Source organism: Sarcophilus harrisii, chromosome 5 (assembly GCF_902635505.1).
Source record: "Sarcophilus harrisii chromosome 5, mSarHar1.11, whole genome shotgun sequence".
Lineage (NCBI taxonomy): Eukaryota > Metazoa > Chordata > Mammalia > Dasyuromorphia > Dasyuridae > Sarcophilus > Sarcophilus harrisii.
This window is the reverse complement of record NC_045430.1, coordinates 115375598-115396276: the sequence shown is the minus strand read 5'-3', so window position 1 is coordinate 115396276 and position 20679 is coordinate 115375598. Positions and strand designations below refer to the sequence as shown.

General features: G+C 33.0%; 1 protein-coding gene and 1 pseudogene across 1 annotated transcript in view; one reads left to right on the top strand and one right to left on the bottom strand.

Moving 5' to 3' along the window:
- The window catches only part of PDE3A (phosphodiesterase 3A), a 313468-nt gene that overhangs the window by 238306 nt on the left and 54483 nt on the right, over positions 1–20679 (bottom strand). The window lies entirely within an intron of this gene.
- LOC105750686 lies at positions 8263–11031 on the top strand (annotated as a pseudogene).

The following is a 20679-nucleotide window of genomic DNA, read 5'->3' as shown; positions in this document are numbered from 1 at the left end:
TGCCATCATCTGGTGTCTACTTCATCCACATTCCCCTAATCCACTGAGCATCTATACCTGGAACGCTGAAATGCACCTTCAGATTATTCAAATTTCCATGACACATCTCCAAAACAATGCCTCATACTCCCATTGATACTGTCTCAATTACTATTCAGTCAGATCAGTCAATTGTTCTGTCTGAAGTAAAGACTAAAGAGTAAATACTGAACTCTTCCCACTTGTAACCACTCAAACTCAATTCTCAGCCCACAATCACAAAGAGAGGTCAGATTCCAACATTCCTACTGATTAATAGTGTCAAGGAAACAAAGGCCTCTAACGAGTGAATTTAGAGAATAAACAAGGGAGAAGAAGGGTTAAGAAGTGCAGAGGGCTAGAGAATGAGTGGAGGGTAAATAAAAAGACTAGTAAGGGTCTATGAATAAGTTTTCCTTTTTCAAATCCTTTTCCGCTCCAAAATTCATTATTTTAAAAAAGTAGGGAGGAAATGGCAGTCAAATGATTCTGCTGCTATCCAATTAATTGTACCCATTACTATTTCTGTCAAAAAAGAATTCATTAGTTTATCTTATAAAGTAACCAGTATGATTCATGACTCTGCAACATAATGACAACATCAGTAACTTTCCGTATACCTTTAATCTATTGGCTTCAAAACAATGTACAGGCTGCCCCAAAGTCTTAATGAACTTATTAACTATTAAAATTCTCATTTGCTCTGTCCTGCAGAAATGGAATTCTACTTTTTCTGCTTGGCCCTGAATGGCATAACAAGGAGTGGCAGGTGGAAGTTATTAGGTAGCACATTTAGGCATGGTATGTAAAAGATGAAAGCTTAAACCTGCACTAAGATTTCTGGGACATCCTTTGGAAGATACTAAATGATATCCAAATGAGAGGTGTTTTGCTGCTATGTGCAAATTTACAGACGCCTCCATACCAGATGTTCATATGGCTCATTTGTGCCCAACCTGCAATAGAGGCTTTTCAAGCTTGACTTGGTCTGATTGGTCACAGTTGTGATTTGTGATTTTGATCCTCCCAGCATGAAGTACAACAATGAACCAAATGAATAAATTGTATGATTTGTCATTAAAGCTTTCTTCTGGATATAATATTTAATAACAATAATAATAGCTGACTTTTTATAAAAGTTTAAGGTTTGGAAAGCATTTTACATTCATTATCTCACTGGATCTTCACAAAAGGTTTATTGAGTATTAGAGATATCACCAAGAAAACTGAGACTCAAAGGTGTTTACAAAGGAGTTTAATGGTTAATCCTTTAGTGACATGATCACACATGGTCTGGACAGGGAGGTCTTTTCCAGCTCTTTAAATCACACACTTGTTCCATTATAGTATATTGCCTCAATCTTTTTTGACAAACTCAATAACCTTTTGACTTTTGTATTTCTTCACAAAATTTTTTCCCTTTCCATCTCATGAAATCAGAGACGTTAACCTACACTGCACCTGAGTGCTTCTTTTAATACAACCAGTTTTTGACAGAATCAATTAATAATTTTCATTATTCCTGACTTTCTGGGTGCAATATAAACTGTGCCAGCTCAAACCACTTCAAAATTTGTTAAAGATATGCTTACAACATAACCTCATTTTATATTTGAGGTGCCAGGGATTCAAATAAGTGAGTAATTTGGTCACTCATAGTTAGTATTAGGAATAAAATAAAACACTTATTTTAGGAAGCCCTCTTCTCATATACAGTCATCTTTGTTTCCTATAAATATCTAAGACAACCAACGTTTAGCATTGTTGTTGTTCAGTCACTTCAGTCATGTCTCACTCTTCCTAATAACATTTGGTTTTTTTTTTTTTTTTTTTTTTGCCAAAGATACTGGAATGGTTGAATATTTCCTTCACCAACTCATTTTTTTTCAGATAAGGAAACTGAGGCAAACTGGATTAAGTGACTTGCCCAGCATCTTAAATATCTTAGACTAGATTTGGACAAAGGTCTTCCTGACTCCAGGTCTGGCATTATATCCATTAGATCACTGACTGTCAAAAGGTTAGTTTAAAGAAATGAAAAGTTCTGTTTCAGAGATCCAAAATATTTACTCATTTTATTTGGAGTCTAGACTTAGGTAATTAGAAGGTGAAAAGACTCAAGTGCATTCTAGATGTGGGTCTTTTCAAGGAATTATAGATAATTTAGCTTGGACTCTGTAGAGACATAATAGCTGCTTTCAAACATTTGAGAGGCTATTTCTCAAAAGAAGAATTCAATTTTTTCTACTTGGTCCCAGATGGCATAACTAAGAGCAATAGGTGGATATTGCAAAGAGGATTTCAGCTTGATTCAAGGAAATAACTTTACATCAATTAGAGATATCCATAAGTAGAATAGCTTACCTCACCACCTGTCACATACATAGCAGAAAGGAATTATTCTTCACATACAGTTTGGATGACATGGTCTCTGAGGTAACTTTCAACTCTTGGATTCTTTGTCATTAGTAGAGTTTATAGAATGAAAAATTTAAGTATTACTTTGTTTTGAAACTTAAAATATGACATGCTTTCCCCAATTCCCTAATTTCTCTAATAAGGAGCCAAAAACAAGAAGAAAAAAACCCAAACTATATAAAATTTTAATTTAGAAATGCAAGCAATAAGGGAAACTTAAATTGAAACAAAAGTACTTTGGTAGATTCCTGTTAATATCTCAAAATGCCTTTCTACAAGTGTGTTTATCCAGAAAAATGATACTAACAAATAGTTAAATACCATATGCTACAAGTCATGGAAAAAAGGGAGTTTAACTACAGTTCACATAAAACTGAAAACTCAAAGCGAGGTTATTTTGAAAATCTACACAAATAAATTTTAGAAACATTTGGGGGCATTTGAGAGTGCAAGCCCTTTACAACTAGAAGGCTGAATACAGCAGATGTTGGTGCTTAGGTGCTGGATGACTGCCAGAATGACATAAAAGAAGCAGCATAGTATGTATACAATATGCAGTTCAAATTTCTGCATTGGAATAGGAGGAAAAATTAAAAGGAAATAAAGCCCTTCACAGAGCCTGCACTCTCTGCTGATTTTGTAAATGTGTATATTCTATCTATATGCTATCCCAGTACACTCTGCAGTGTCTTAAACATAAGAATCTTCCCGAAAAAAATTATTAATTGAAACTTAAGACTCCAGACTGAGCAGACAAAATTCCTTATGATTGTTCACTCAGCTGAATTAGAATTGCTTTTGACTGGTAATAATGTCCTCAAGTGTCCCTCCCCAATCACATCTGCTCTCCAATGTATTTTTTAAATGATAAGTTCAAACATTCATCAAACAGCAATGTTGCACTTTTAAAATATGACTCACATGGGGAGACTGAAGCATCAAGTCTTATGCTAAAATATTAACCTCCTTGAAAAACAGACACAGGATGATAAAATGGAACCTGTCTAATTTAAATATTATAAAGCTAAAGATCAAATCATATAAAAAATTGGGAAGAAATTCAGAAAACTGGAGTCTTCCCCCAGTTCACATAAACTCTTGCTATAATTATTGTTAATCTATGCCCATAGGATGTCAGAAGCTTGGTAAATAGACATATTTACCACAATATTCATATGCCATTATTTGAGAAGATAAACAGTATCACCTCTCAGAAATTCAAATGAAATGTGATTGTATAGAAAAAATACTATTCCCCAAATCCACGATTTAAAAGAAATGTATAATTTTTATTTTTTATGGTCACAACTTACAACTGTTCTTTTTCCTCATACTGTCTCTGGAACCTTTCAGTCTGATTGAAAAGACTAACTCAAGAGAAGCATCTTTTTTGATGAGTCAGTAATTAAATTGCCTTTTTATAGAGTCCAAGACAAACACACCTTATGTACTGACAAAGTCATAGTCAGTCATTAAGCATGATTCAGTTTAGGCTTCCAGTTTAATTTCACTGATGCTTGCACACACCCAGAGCTGTTGTTCTGTCAGTATTATTGAGTGAACTGAAAAAAAATCTATATATTGTTATCAAACAAAATGAAGAAATTCTAATTTCACTCCTCTGCTTACTTTGACAATTTAAATTTCTTTACTTTGTCATGTAACTGAACTGGAAAACATCAAATAATGTACCTTCAGTACATACTGAAGATTGATTCTATATTTCTTTAGTGAATTTTCCTTTAATACCAAAAGAGGAAGCAAAATCCAAAGCATAGGACATGTTGCTATCAAACTCTAAAAATCCAGATTTTATAATAACAACAGGTGCATCCTAGTCAATTATTACAATGAATGGCACTGAAAAAAATGACCCTTGAGAATACATATATTTCTCTTTCAAAGAAAGAGAAAAAAATCATATGCTTGAATAGTTTGAAGAAGCAGAAGCTTTAGCTGCATTAGGATTTCTTCCTAATTCCACAACCAGAAAACATGAATTGGATACACATTTTCAATTATTGTAAATTTTGATCACTCATCTTCATATTCAGTAAACTAAGTAGCAAATCTGGGCCTGGAGCAGGGAAAACTCATCTTTCCGAGTTCAAATTTGCCCTGTGACATTTACTTGCTGTAAGTCAATTAACTCTATTTCTCTCAGTTTTTTTCACTGTAAATAAGCCAGGGAAGGAAATAATAAACCATTCCAATATTTCTAACAAGAAAGCCCCAAATAGGATTATGAAGATTGGACATGACTGATACAATTGGACAACACCACCTTTACATTCTCTCAATATGTCATAATTGGATGGATTTATTAAACTATTGAAGTTTACAGGGAAAAGAGTAAAAGCCCCAAAATGGTTATATCTAAAATTAAATGTATAAATGTAGTCCATTTTGCAACACTTTTTTTCCCTCAAAAAAAAAAAAAAACAATAATAGAGTAAAAGAAATTCTAGATTTGAAAACAGAAGACATTTTTTTCAGTCCTACCTGTTATTTGTTACTTGTCTGGTATTGGGCAAATCCCCTAACTTCTCTAGGTCAGAGTTTCCTTCTCTTCCAAATGAGAGATCTGGGATATCTTCTAAGGTCCCCTCCAGCTCTGACTCCATGATTCTATGTGACAACAGCAATAATAACAACAAAGCAAATGCTCATAGTAATTTAAGATGTTCTTTCTAAATACAGTACAATTTTTAGGAGGTGTATACTGTTTCAATAGCATATATGCACATTTCCAGAGAATGTACTCAAAGGGCCGTGGATCTAAGCCAGGGAATCTTAACTTTTGATGTGCTAGGGACCTCTCAAAATAATGCTATTAAATGCACAAAATAAATGAAATATGTAGATTTGTAAAGAAATCTATATGAAATATAGTTTTTCAGATGTTTAAAAATATAGCTCACCCCACTTTAGAACCCCTAATCTAGGAACCTAATTTTTATTACTCCATGAAAAAAAAATTCATTAAACATCTACTATATGCAAGGATGTATGTGTATGCTACACACTACAGAAATAATGATAAAAATAAAAAGTCTTTTTTTTAAAGAGCATACATTCTACTGGGGAACATAATATATATACATAAAAGTATATATAAAATAAATGCAAGGTAATTTTACATGACAGGGTAAGGAGAGCCAGTGAGATAAGAAAGAACTCATTAAGAGGTGATAGCTGAGTTTTGAAGGAATCTAAGGATTCCAAGAGATAGAGTTTCAAAAAGAGTGCATTCCAGCCAAGTGGAGAGGCTGTTAGAAGGGACAGAAACTGTATGAGGAAGAGTAAAAAGGCCAGTATGACCAAACCGTAAAGTTTGGAAAAGGAAGCAGTAACCACAGCCAAGCTGTGAAGGACTTTAAAGGGCAACCAGAGGAATTTACAATAGTTTGCACAGTTAGATAATAAGGAAGTTGGGGCAGGTGAATTTTAAGATCTCTTTCAACTCTAGATCTATTATCTTACAATATTAAGAGGAAGTCACTGATCCTTACAGAGAGAGCAAGGGTGACATGGTTTGTCCTTTATTATAGGAATATCACCTTGGAAACTATACAGAATGGAACTGTGAGTTCTGGAAGGGCAAGAACTTTTCCTCTTTTTGTATCTCCAGTGCTTTGTCATTCATACTAACTAATGCCAATTTCATGATGGCATTAAAATCCTACAGAAGATTCTTCTAGAGGGAATAGACCATAGCAGTGTCTATAAAACTGATGCTATAGAGAAATCAGTTTTATAACATGCTACATGCTATGTAGAGGCTACGTGTTATGTAGAGGCTACAGGTGATATAGAGGCCACATAACTATCTCAAAAAGCTCACCAAATCCATGGAAAAAAGTTCTAGTTATTGGATTTTTTTTTCAGTTTGAATCAAAATATTGTAAGTCTCATAAACTTTCACTCTGGCTATTAGAGCAGTACAGAACAAGTCTACTGGGTTGTGAGCTAGATGAGCCTGTGTTATTTGATGTTTCTATTTATCCAATATTTAGCATAGCACTCTGTCATCTGTCCACTGGACACATCACTTTTTTTTCTTTTGACACCTTTCCACTCAGTCACTAAAGTCCAGGGGGTCTATAGGACTCTGGGTAGTTCCAGCCATGTTACTACTGTACAATCTGCCTTTCTTTCCATGCTTTGTTGTTGTCACATTTATGGGAGTCTATTCAGATAAAAATATATATCATTTTGATAGCCATGTACTATTAACAACCTCATGTGATCCCCCTACCCCATCAACTCTGGTAGCTTCCTATGCATCTTGCTTAAATATCAAGTCCTTTGCTTTGATTTTATAATCCTTCACAATAGGGGCCTGGCCTATTATTCCATAATTAATGAGCACTATCTTCTTCTCATCCCAATTCTATAATCAAACTGACCTTTTCTCTGCACCAAAGATTCCCTCTCTTGTCACTGTTCCTTTAAATCAATTCTCCAACACAGCTGGAAGATATTCCCTCTTTATATCTCCACCGCAGAATTACTCTCTTCCTTTAAGATACAGCTCAAGCATGAAGCCTTTCTTAGTCTCCTCCCTCCATTCCTGACTACTATTACCTCGACTCCAAAATTACTTTGTATTTAACTCTTAAATGTGTGTGCATTTGTTCACTTTATATTGTTGCTGTGCATAGTTAGAGATTTCTTTATCTCCCTCATTGTAGGTAGAGATTATGTCATTCTTTGTATAGACTATCCCCAGCATAATGACTGGCAGAGTAGGCAATTAATACTCGTTCTTTGTTTAATTCCATGACTTCAAGCCATTTGTCATAGCTCTGATCAACAAAATCAAGCATACATGTATAACTTCTAATCTTAAGCAAAAACAAAAACAAACAAAAAAAGTTTTTTCACATATTTAAGGACAACTATGGAGTCCCCGTTATCTGTTTCTCTCAGATAAAAATCACTATGACTTCTCTTGTGGACATTCTAGCTAAGATGTCATCATGATAAGATCTCCAAGAAGCTCAGATTTCCCATAAATAGTAATAATCTAATAATGAACTAGAAAAAATAATGAGAATGAAAGTCAACATAAAATGGCAATAGGATTCCTGCTAGAAACCTGTATTCTGTCAATACAGACAAGCCAGAAAAGGTAGAGTGCACAAAATCCAGGCAGCCCCCTGTAGAGCTGCAGAAGGAGAGAGAAGCAAGACAGAGATAGAGTTCAGGGAGCCCTGCAGAGCCACAGAAGGATACAAGTCCAAGAGTATGATGGACCAGAATCCAATGAATCGATCTAGTTATTATGGGAAACAATTTCAACTATGACCAAAGAGATAAATCAAATAAAGTCAATAAACTCTTAACTCTCAATATCTATTTGACTAGGATATCACATTGCTAAGCCTAGACCCAGAGAAATAGTTTTGAAAAATATAAAAGCACCCTTATACACAAGAATATTTATGGAAGTCCTTTTTATCATTGTGAAGAATAGGAAATAAGGGGTGGTAACCATAAATTAGTGAGTGGCTGAACAAATTATGATAGGTAGACATTCAGGTAGTTGAATGGATAGTTCTGGGCATGGAATCAGGAAAATCTGAGTACAAATCTGACCTCAAAAATTTAATAACTCTGTGACCTTGAACAAGTCATATAGTTTCAGTTTCCTCATCTGTTAAAAATGGGGATGATGATAATACCTACTTCCCAGGGTATTTATTTGAGGCTCAAAAATCACAAGTTGCTTATTATAGTGTCTGGTATATAGTGAGCATTTTACAAAGGTTCATTATGATGTTATTGATGTTGATGTTGATGATGATGTTGATGATGATGATGATGATGATGATGCCATAAGGAAAAAGGGAAATGGATGGTTTTAGAGAAACTGGGGAAATTTTAGAGAAATTGAACTATCTCAGAGTAAAGTGAGTAAACCCAGAACAATTTATATAATTCGCTTTTTTTAAAAAAGAACTTTGAAAGGGTTATGAACTATGATCACTGAGTACAAGGACCAAAGATGTATGATATCCACCCATATTATAGAAAAGTAATAATTTAGAATCCAAGGTGCATTTTTGGACATGTACAATGTTGAAATTTGTTTTGCTTGGTTATGTATATTTATTATGAAGATTTTGTTTTGTTTTTCTTTTTTTCCCAAAAGGCAGAGGTAAGGAGTGTAAGCTAAAAGGAAGAAGAGATGGAAGAATGAGGGAGGATGGAACTGCTCAAGTAGAAAAGAAATAAAAGTGAGTAACTGAAATACTTTATTTAAAACACAAAGAAGATAACAGAAAAAAACATAAGACATGCAGGATAGTTTTAAGAGATATGTGTGAACTCATTATATATTATACATACATTATGCCTAACAGAGAAAACATATTACATTAATATTTGTTTCTATAACAATTTCCTTTATTCTGCTTCATAGATGGATGTTTATTTTATTTTTGTATTTAAATTTAGGATGTCTTTAAATTATTCATATGTTTTTGGTACATTCACCATCCTTGTCATTCTCTCATTGGATATATTCTAATTTGTGACTTTCCTAAAACATGGCACCCAGAACTAGTAGTCTGAATATAATCTTCTACCATATTGTTCTTATTACTTGGTTTTCTGAAGACAATTTACATGTTTTCTCTTACAATCTACATGAAATTATGATGTTATATTGGTATTACATAATAGCTATTTAGCTCTAGTCGTTTTCTCTAAAAATAATCTCAATGAGAACCTACATAATCAACTACACACACACACACTCACTTTCTCTCTCTCCAATCCATTCTTTATTTAGCTGTCAAATTATTTCATTTAAAGTTCAGATTTAACCTTCTCATACCACTGCTCTTTCCTCACCCCAATTTAATAGACTCCAGTACTTTCCTCATTTCCAGAATTAAATACAAAATCTTCTGGTTGGCATTCAAAGACTCTCACAATCTATCTGCTTCCTACTTCTTCAGTTTCCTTCCTGCCTCTCCAAGCATACTCTTCAATGTAAGAAACTCCATCTCCCAATTTTGGGCATTTTCAATGCTATCTCCCATGCCCTCCTCATTTCTTCCTCTGGCTTGCTTTAGGTCCCAGTTAAAACCCCATTTTTTTTCAAAGAAGCTTTTTCCTGATCACTTTTCATTTTGTGCCTATCCATTGTTGATAATCTCCAATTTAACCTCTTGTTTTAACATAGTTATTTTCATATTATCTCTTCCATTAGACTGTGAGATCTTTGGGAACCAAAACTATTTTTTATCATATCACACTGTAGACACTTAATAAATGCTTACTAGCTTATTGTTCAAGGACAATGTAGGTTCTGGAATTCTGAAATGATAGCTCATTTTCAGAGGATCAGTAACTCCCTCCATTAAGTTATTACCAAGGTCTATGATTTGATGACTAAATTGTTTAAGGAATTTGGAAGTTAATTGATTATAGCCAGGGTCTGTGACTGTAGACTCAGAGGTAGCTTGACTACAAGTTCAGCAACTACAACCACAGACCTGTTTCATCAGCACAGAGATGGGAAAAAATGGTAAGAATCACATATAGGTAAGCTTGTATGAGACCCCATGTGAAAGGGCCAACCGAATTCTCTATTAAAATTGTTTCCAAAAGAATGTTTTTCAAACACTTTTGCTTTACCCAAGGCTATTTGCTTCTGTTTCAGTCAAATAGCCTCGGCTGAGCAGAAGTCAGTGAGTGAGACAATAGCAGCAGGGGTGAGAGGATGAACAAGTTCGACGCCTTGAAAGATGATGACAGTGGGGACCATGATCAGAATGAAGAAAAGAGCACACAGAAAGACGGTGAGAAGGAAAAAAGTGAGCAAGAAAAAAGTCAGAGCAGCAGCAAGAGGAAGGCTGTGGTCCCTGGGCCTGCAGAACACCTGCTGCAGTACAACTACACTTTCTGGTACTCCCGGAGGACACCAGGCTGGCCGACCAGCTCACAGAGCTACAAGCAGAACATTAAGCAGATTGGTACATTCACCTCCGTGGAGCCATTCTGGAGGTTTTATAGCCACATGGTACGTCTCAGGGACCTGACAGGCCATAGTGACTTCCATCTCTTCAAAGAGGGGATCAAACCCATGGGGGAGGATGATGCAAATAAAAATGGCAGCAAATGGATTATTCGACTCTGCAAGGGCTTAGCATCATGATGCTGGGAGAAGCTTATATTTGCCATGTTGGGAGAACAGTTCATGGAGGGTTCACTAACATGATCACCATGATCAAACTTCATCTGAAATGATTTTGAAATATCCTGTGGATTAATGCTTTGGAACATCTACCAAAAACATATCTCAAAATCATCTGATGAAAATAAATTAATTGTAAAATGAAAATACATAGTTTCACTGAAATATGGTTTTACTAAAATTTGCACTTTTAATTCCATAAATTTCCTTTAATTTTAATAGAGATCCAAAATTAAATTCACAAATCTATTTTAAGTTTCTGCATATTTAATAAAATTATGTAGAGATATTAATAAGACTTGTGTTTCATTTCATGCTATATATACTCATATAATCAACACAGATTTCGTTATATTTTATGTTGAGAGAATTCAATGATTACTTACACATTCCAAGTAAAATATCAGAATTACAAGATTATAAATTTTATGGCTATAATAAATAATTATATAACTGGCATATTCCACAAAAATATCACACTTTAAAAATGCTTGAAGAAATAGTAGGTTTCATCACCTTTCAAATCATTTTCAATGCTAGGATTCTTTGTTTTCATATTCTGTTTATCACAACTATAAAAATGTGATTTTGTTGAAGCAGAAAAATTAAAATTGTTCCATTCTATTGTATTAATATCATTTTAACAATTTTAATGTGGAATAGCAATATTTGCAATGGAATAAAACACTCTTTTACATTGTCTATTAACTTAATAGGCCAGTATCTTTCAAAGTCAACACCATTCCTTCTAGATACCATCTGGAAATATTTCCCTGCTTTTTGAGTACAATAAAAGAACTATACCATCCTAAAGATTAAAAGTTTAAAAAAATTTTATGTCACTTTATTCTTTCTGCATCAGAATCTTCTAGGTAAAAATGAATGAGAGAAAAAAATTATACTTTGTTAAAGAATTTAGATATCACCAAAGCTAAAAATTTCAGAGATTTTAAAACTCACTTTTAGTAATGTTTTATAGCCTATAAAAGGTCTTTAGGGAAAAGATACTACTTTGAGTTCAAAAGATCAACTAATTAAATGTCAGTGAGATTGACCTAATAAGGTATGGGAAATTTCCTAAAGTGTGCTTTTTTTCTTGCACTATTCCTAATTTAACTTAAAAAGCCACCAGAGATTCATATAAAGCAAGCAGGGCCAGGAAAACAAATTAAACAAAGACTACAACAACGTAAAAGGAAAGAACAAATGAAGATCAACTACTATAAATTATAATGAACAAGCTTGGCCCCAAAGAAGAAACATGGGAATTTATCACCCTCTTTTCTTAGAGGTTGGAGGGCAAGGGCAAAATGCCCAATCCATGTGTTGTATTGATTAGTTTTGTTCCCTTTATTACCCCCTTTTGAATCTTTGTTACAAATATCCATTATGGGATATAATGGATATTTGCCAATTCCTGTTTGCACTGGCAACTGGGTCTGTAGAGGGCAGTTAACTCTGCCAGACTTTGAAAAAGGTATATTTATTGAGATGATATAATAAGAAGAGTTGGTATCCCTGAGGATTCTGTACCACAATCTCCCTTTGCATAGAAAAGGTATCTGGGGCAAATGGGATCAAAATTGGAAAGTACAGGTAGCCAAAAGATAACTTATAGGTCTTGGATTTAGGTTTCTTCCTTTTGTGGATTTGTCAGAAAATATCCCTTTTGGCTTGTGTAGTTTTTCTGTTGGGCTTCAAAGACCAACAATTTTATAAAATCCTAACACTACCTATCATTGGTATAACTAGTTTGTCCTCAGTTCCCAATGAAAACACTTCTGTTAATTGATGGAAAGACTAAATCATCAAAAATCATCTTCTGGGTGTTTGGGAAGGGAATAAGACTCAATCATACCTACCTCCCCATTGTTACTACCCCATCTCTGCCTCCAAGCAATTTCATCTCACTAATTTAGCTGGAGCTAATCCCTGCCAACTGAGACTAATACTAGATTGGCCTGTGATTAGAATACAGGTATCAAGCTGCTTGAAGCTTTATCCAAGTTCTATAGAGAGTGGCTGGTTCTCTTCAACTAAACACAAGACATTTCCCATGTTGATGTGTTTCCAGTTAATTGATTCTATAATTCAGAGTCTCCCCCGTATCAGGGCATAGAATATCTTCTTGTTAATTAGATTTTTTGAAAAGTAAGGGACATCTCACTTAAAGCAGTTTAAAAAAAAAATTTTTTTTTTGCAATAGGACTCTATCCTTGTACTTTGACTTCTAATCCCATGCCACCAAAACTGCTTTCTCCAAGGTCATCAATGATCTTTCAATTGCTAATTTACATGATCTATTCTCAGTACTCATCCAACTTCTACACTGTCTAATGACACTGTTCAATTGCCCCTCCTCCTAGACATTCTATAATAATAATAAACTAACATTTATATTGACTTACTATGTGTGAAGTACTGTACTTTACAAATTTCTCACATAAAAACCAATTATCTTATATTTCTATAGCACCTACTATGTGTCAGAGAGTATGTTAAGTGCTTTACAAATATTATTTCATTTGATTCTCACAACAATATTGGGAGGTAGGTGGCATTATGCCCATTTTACAAATGAAGAAACTTAGGTAAATAGAGATTAAGGGATTTGCACAGAATCACAGATATGAAGTGTCTGAGAAAAGATTTGAACTTGGATCTTCCTGACTCCAGGCCCAGTGCTTAATTTATTGTATCACTAGCCTTCTTCCCATGGCTTCTCACCTTTTTTGTCTTTCCTAAATGCCTGATTACTATTTCTTAATAGTAATATTTCTTAATGTCTTTTACTGAATCTTCATCTATTTCCCCATTCCCTAGCACTGAGTATCCCCCAATGTTTGTTTAGGATATTCTTTTCTCTTGTTTATTCTTTCTTGGTAATTTCAGCAGTTCCCCTACCTTCAGTTATCACTTCTTTCCAGATCACTACCCAATTCTCTATTTCTAGCACTGCACTAAAACACTTATTACTAGAGAGGTCCAGTGAAATTTCCCATAGTCATCTAAAACTCAATATATCCAAAATGTATTTCTTCCCAAGCTCACCTTTTCACTAAACCTCCATATATCTCCTGAGTATGTTTTAATCCTCCCAGTTACCTAGGTTTGTAATCTTTTAATCATCTCAGTTGCACAACTTCTCTAGAATATATTAGCTTTCTGTCTACTTACACAGATTATCAACACTTTTTGTTGGGAGTAATTAATTTACTTCCTACACAAATAGCAAAGTGATATTCTTGAAAGACAAGTATAACCACATGATTACCTGTTCAATAAAATTGCAATGTCTCACTATCACCTTTAGGACTTAAATATGAACTCTACTGACTGGTATTTAAACCTCTTTAAAATTTAGCTGCAACCTAACTTTCTAATCTTAATATACATTATGCCCTTCCTGAACTCAATTATTAATCTTGTTAATATTCCACACACAGAGCATTTCTTTGAATAGACTATTCCCCTATAATTAGAAAACATTCCCCTATCACTTCTTCTTCTTGTAGCCTCTTGTTTCCCTTTGAGCTTAGTTCAAATGCCACCTATGAGATGATTTTCCTGATTTCCTAAAAAGATATTTTGCTGTTCTTATAAGTGTATTTTTTTTTACTTTAAAAGAAAGCAAACTCAATGAGGGCAGGAATTGTTTCATTCTTGTCTTTGTGTATGCTAGTTCCAAGCACATATAGTAGGTGATAAATTAATGTCACTGATTAGACAAATCATTCCTATGCTCAGAAGTCTTGTTTGGCTCCTGACTGAATCAATGCAAACTCTTTAGTCTGATACAAGGTGTCCCCTATTCCAGGATATTATTCTCTTTCAGTCTCATCTCTTAAAATCCTATCTTTCTTCTAGGCTCACTCAGGTGATATGATGAAAGCAATGATTTAAATATTTTATACTGAGTGTTTGCCAATTGCACACTCATTGCATTGCTGCAATTTCTAGATTATTTGGCTCTTAAAGGGCAGTCATTCAAAGAAGCAAGAGTCTAGAAAGAAATGGAAACTGAAAATGGAACACCAAGTTGAAGCTGCAGAGCTATGAAAAACAAGCCTCATTTCACCCTTCCCATAGCAATAGTGAAGGCAAAAACAGAATCAGTTCCCAAAAGAGTCTGAATGCCTTTTTATTACCAATAAAATTGTGGAGGAGTACATTCAGGTACAGAGTTATAACTATTTACTTATACAGTCCCAGAGCTATAAACATTCAAGATAAATGGCAGTAGAATTGTTAAATACTACAAATCATCCTGATTGCAATTAAAGCAATAAACTTCATACTATATGGAGCACTTATACCTCCTCCTTGTATTGTACAGTAAGAACATAGATTTTAGTTCAGAAATGGCATTTACAAAAAAAATAGCTGTCCTGATGATCAAGGGAGAACTAATAGCATCACACACACACACACACACACACTTCAAACATAAACAGAAAGTAAAAAAAAATGAAATTGGTGAAAATGTTTCCTAAGATTCTACTTAAATACAAAATTATGGTTGTAAATATGAATAACATGACATTTTAAATATACTTAAAATTCTAAACTTTAAAAAATACTTTTCAATTTAAAGAACATTTAAAATTTTTATCAAATAGAATATATGGATAAGAATGAGGAAACATTCAACTAAAACCTGGATGAAAACCAGAAATGGGAAGATAAAGCTTAGAATAAAACTGAAACCCACTGCCAACTGCCAATATACAAAATCACTCAAGGATTTTGAGGAATACACAGTCACTTCAATTGACTAATTACATTATTTCTATATTCCTTTCCTCTTCAGCAGACTTTAACACCCAATATGTTCACCACCACTACTCCCAAAGGGAACTGAATTGCACAGATAGTGCTCTGAAGACCATAATCTTCATTACTATTCTTATTATGTATGACAAAAAAAAATCTGAGCTCTCAATAACTTTAAAACAAATTCTATAGCAGTCCTTGCCAAACTATACCGGTTTCAAGTATATGGCTGGCAATCAGGTTTATATGTCATTGTAGTAAAAGATTATTCACTAAAAGCTGCAAAAAGTTACAATATCTTTGAGGGGGTGAGGACACAGAATTTTACTAGGATTAGTATAGTTAATAAAATTGGATTTGTACCCAAACTAAATAATTAGAATGTAAGTTCCTTTAGAAGAAACTTTTCTTTGTATTAATGGTATTTAGTATAATGTCTGGCAAATAGAAGGTAAATGTTTAGTGATTTGACTTGGCTCTTTTATTCTTTGTGTTTGAGTTCCAATAGGTATCCAAAAGGTGTCTGTTGAATTGAGTAATACTTCTATATCAGCTTAAAAGTAAATTCCCAATAGAGTACACCATTGATTCTTCATGAAAAGATTTTTGCTTGCTTCTGTATGATTTCACAATTTTAGCCAATGATTTAGAAAATGCATAGTCAGTAACAGATAAGAGGCAGCATGATACACAGAGGATTTGCCTCAGTAGCTATAGAGTTCATATGAAAGAAAAAAGCCAGTGAGTATTGTTTAACAAGTTCAACTAAGTTAACAATGTAATGTGTTAAAAGCAATTTGGAAGAAACTTGGTATAGATCAGCATCTCATACTGCATACCAGAATAAAGTCAGAATAGTTACATGATTTAGACATAAATGGTGATATCATATTAGAGTGATATTGAAAACTTGGCCTGTAATAGCTATAGATAAGGGAAGAGTTTATATCCAAATAAGAGACTGAAAGGATCATAGTAAGTAAAAATGAATAATTTTGATTACATAAAAATAAAAAGGTTTTGTACAAACAAAACTAATATAAACAAAATTAGAAGAAAGTAGGAAAATGGAAGGGAGATTCACAGCAAGATCTTCTAATAAAATCTTAATTTCTCAAATATATGGGGAGGAGTCATATTTATAAAATAAAAACCATTCCCCAATTGATAAATGATCAAAGGAAATGAAAAGGCAATTTTTCAGAAGAAATCAAAGCTATCTATATTTTTATGAAAAATGATCTAGATCTATCAATTAGAGAAATATAAATTAAAACAAGTCTGAGATAATACTTCACACTAATTACATTGGCTAATATAAAAGAAAAGAAATATGACAAAAGCTAGAAGGGATGTGGAAAAATGGGAACACTAATGCACAATTAGAGTTGTAAACTGATCTGACCATTCTGGAGAACAATTTGGAACTTTGCCCAAAGGACAATAAAACCATTTGTTGTACCCTTCGACCCAGCAATACAGCTTCTAAGTCTATATTCCAAAGAGATCAAAGAAAGGAGATGAACTATATGTACGAAATATTTATAGCAGCTCTTTTATTGGTAGCAAAGAACTGGAAATTGAGCGAATGCCCATCAATTGGGAAATGACTGAAAAAGTTATGGTATACATTTGTGATGTGATGGAATTCCATTGTGCTACACAAAACAACAAACAGAATGGTTGAAAAAAGTTTAGGAAGACATAAACAGATGCAAAATGAAGTGAGCAGACTAGAATAATACTGTACAAGATGATAAAAATGTTATAATAATAAGTTGTGAAAGCTACTCTTTTCAGTACAGTGATTCAATTCCAAAGGACTAATGTTTAAAATAAAAATAAAAAAACCCTGCTATCTACCTTCAGATAAAAAGAATTAATGAGTTCTGAGTGTCAAGTGAAGCAAATTTTTTCACTTGATTTCTTTTTCTTTTTGCAACATGGCTAATATGGGAATATTCTTTACAGTATTTCACATGTATATATAATATCACTTTATTATATGGATGGAGGAGGAGTTTGAAGAAGAGAAAAAACTGAAACAGCTTTTAAAAAATAAATGTTAAAAATGACTAACCAATTAAAAAGAACACACTATATGTCTTTAACAATGTTATGTCTTAAGCTTCATTAGAGAATCATAGTATCTAGAACAAGAGAAGTGATGATCCTGCTTTATTCTTCTCTAGTGCATTTACCTCTCAGTTATTTACTTCAATCCTAACTCACATTATTTATGATTGGCATAAATGATCTGAAAAGCATCCCAATGTTAAATGAGATAATGATGGTAATCAATTGATAGAAATGAAAAAATTTAGCTGTAAATAAAAATAGAAAATTTTAAGTAGATGTGATATTTGTTGTCAAGTACCTGAATGGTTGAGCTCTTAAAAGAATTCATTCATTTCTGTTTAGTCCCAAAGGACAAAGTTAAGAATAATTGATATGAAAAGCCTTAAAGAAGCAAAGAGAGGCTTTAAGAAGGGGGGAAACTTATTAAAGTGAAATAAGCTGCTTTGCTAAATAGTGGATTTCCCTGAATGGAGGTTTTAAAGCAAAAGCCAGATATATGAGAAGTATAATTTAGAGGAGTAAATTATTCAGCAACAATCTAAAGAAAATTCCCTCCATCCCTTCCATTTTTGAAGTGCTGCAATTTTGCAATTCATATAATCTTTTTTTTTTCTTACTCACTTTAATGTAATGATAGAAAACATTATTGAAAAGAGATCTTTAGAAATTGCATTTTATTCTAACAAATTAAAGTGCTTTTGCATAATTACCAAATAAAATCAGCAAGATCTTGTCTTTTTTGGATTTTTTAATGAATTACCTCATTATAAAGACGTAGTTTTCTGTAGTGTACCATATCCCAAAGCCAGTTTTTTTCCTTTTCATATTTTTAGGATATCTTCAAATCCACGTCCCAAAATTTTAGAATTAAATTATTAAAGTTATCAAAGCATTAAAAAAATAAACTAAAGCTTTTAGAACACTGTGCATTTATGTATAAATATTATATATTAAATTATTCTCATAGTTTTATGACAAGAAAATTATATATATATATGTGCAGTTGTAAATATCATGACTTCCTTTTGCACTAATAATAGCCATTATTTATTTTCCCAATTTTTTAGTATTTTTCTCAGTTTTTTATATCTTTAATCTTATTGCCTCAGAGTAATGAGAGTTAGATAATTTGTGGAAAGACTGACACACTGGTGTATTTTTGGTAGAACTATAAATTGGTCCAACCATTCTGAAAGTTAATTTTGAATTATGATGAAACTGTCTGTAGATGTCTGTACCCACAAAATGAACCAGAATTTATTGTTGTTATGAAGAATTTATTAAGAATGTACTACATACAAAGAAACAGCAGTGAAGATAGAAAAGTAAGGCAATTCTTGCCCTGAACAAGCTCACATTCTAATAGGGGAGACAACATTTATGGAAAGTATAAGTTTTAAGTCAAATGAAAATGTTCTATGGTCTAGGGAAGATGTTAATATACGTTCTTCTACATCATTTCCACTAATGAATTATGTCAATTTCTGATGTTAAGCAAGTTGACAGTGCTAAGGATTTTGGTGACACTAATTTTCTTTTGAGTCATCTTTCTTTGACCCAGAGATTCCACTGGTAGACATATATCTTGAAGAGAACAAAAGCAAAAAAGTTCCATATATAGACAAATAATTATAACAGCATTTATTCCTTCAGAAAAGAACTAGCATCAAATTAGATATCTATCTCCTCAAGAACAGCAAAACAAACTGCAGTATGTTGATTTAATAGAATATTATAGGACCACAAGAAACAATTAACATGAAGAATGCAGAAAATGGGAATACAGCATGTACTAATGCAAATGTATTAACATATCGTGAATTAAGGGTAAGAGAGGTGATGAAGGGAACCTCTGATATGTTGGATTGAGACCTTTCTTATTAGTATATGTCAAATAAGCTTGGCCATTGAGCTTTAACAGTGATGGATTGTTGTTGGAGATGCTCCCCACCACAGCTTCTAAGCATCAGGTTGCAAGTTCTTTTGAATCTTTCTGCATTGGATTGCTTTTCCAAGGCTTACTTTTCCTTTTCACCAAGGACCAATTAGGAGTTTGTGTTATCCCATTAAGGCAAATAACCTTTAGCAAAAGGACAAAACTAATGTATTTTTATGTGTGATAAATACTCCTCCAGTACAAAAAAAATCAGGAATTACTTGACAAACCCTATTATATAAGCAGAACCAGAATAAAAGATACCTAATAATATACATAAAACTACAATAATGCAACTGAAAAAAAACTACAAAAAAGGACTTAATCACTGTATAAATATGACTAATATTGGTCCTTGAGAAAAGTTGAGAAAATGTACCTCTCTTTCTTCTTTGCAAAGACATAGAAGAAGTCTATGAGTGTGAAAAACTGTATATACCATCAAAATCAGTTGATATGATATATAATTTTGCTCAGTTTCAATTTGCCCTTTTCTTTGTCACAAAGGAGCGTTCATTGGATAATTGATAGGAAAGGCATAAATTCAGAAGTGATTGTAAAAATAAAAAGGGATAAATTTTTTAAAATTGTAGGAAAAAATTATGTAGCCTCAAAAACAGACCTGTCTTATGAATAATTAGTCTACTTCCTTTCTTTTTGCCTGCATTGCTATCTTTAGATAGATATTTGCTTTCTTATACAAACAATTTAGAGTCAGGAAGTCCTGACTCAAATAATCCTGGGCAAGTCATTTAACATCTCTGTGTTTCAGTTACACAAATACATGAATGTGTATACATACACACATATTTCATATATATATATATATATATATATATGAATGATAATAATGACACCTTTCTCATTAGTTCATCATGAAGATAAAATGACTGAATATATGTAAAGTACTTTGCAAACATTAAAGCCCTAAATAAATGCCAGCTAATTATTATAACTAAGATATAAAACATTACCTTTTATGTTATTTAGTGACATCTATGTTTAATGTTTTCTGACTCTCTGCTTGAAAAAAGTATTCATGATATTTGAAGGGGAATAATTTTTGTTGCTTATAAAGCTTTGAGTTTTTGAGAACTAGCTATCATTAGAGCTGTAATTTTTAAAAACTACAAGTTCATTTAAAAATCTTCCTTACCCAGCAGCCTTTTACAAAATTCTTCAGTGATTCTTTTTTTTAATGACTTTAGATTACTTTAATTTCTTTGGTAAGAGATTATTTCTCTTA